General features: G+C 40.5%; 1 protein-coding gene across 2 annotated transcripts in view; it reads right to left on the bottom strand.

Moving 5' to 3' along the window:
* LOC110955846 (alcohol dehydrogenase 1-like) overlaps nucleotides 1-444 on the bottom strand; it is a 322968-nt gene that overhangs the window by 158130 nt on the left and 164394 nt on the right. The gene's annotated exons all lie outside the window — the stretch shown is intronic.

Raw genomic sequence — 444 nt, 5'->3', positions numbered from 1 at the left:
GCTCTGTGTGGGTGAGTTTGTCCTTGAATAAATCAGTGATCGAAATCCCCAAAGTTGCTTTACTTCACCAGCATTTTATTAATGGAAATGAGTGCCTGGGTTCCTGTTGGCCTTAATGCCTGTTTAAACTCGGTGGTGGACTTTGACAACATTAGAGATTTGGGTTTAATGCTTTGTTTACTCCCAAGTTACACATTTAAACTTGTATCCGTAAAACATTTACGTCATAATGAATACACTGAAGGTTTTCTAAGCCTCTGGAAATGCACCAGAACACTTCCCCTTTGCTTAAGAGTTTTATTTTCCAACAGCATGTGTGTGGCTACTTCTTCTATCCCCCTCTACACTGTGCCACCTTAACAGGGTTTCACTTCTTGACTTAGACATCTTAAACAGTTCAAGTCACAACACTGCAGCAGCTGATTGTGTTGTCTGTATTTGCCT

Source organism: Acanthochromis polyacanthus, chromosome 1, assembly GCF_021347895.1.
Source record: "Acanthochromis polyacanthus isolate Apoly-LR-REF ecotype Palm Island chromosome 1, KAUST_Apoly_ChrSc, whole genome shotgun sequence".
Classification (NCBI taxonomy): domain Eukaryota; kingdom Metazoa; phylum Chordata; class Actinopteri; family Pomacentridae; genus Acanthochromis; species Acanthochromis polyacanthus.
Note: the sequence above shows the minus strand (reverse complement) of the source record. Positions and strands in the feature narration are given on the sequence as shown.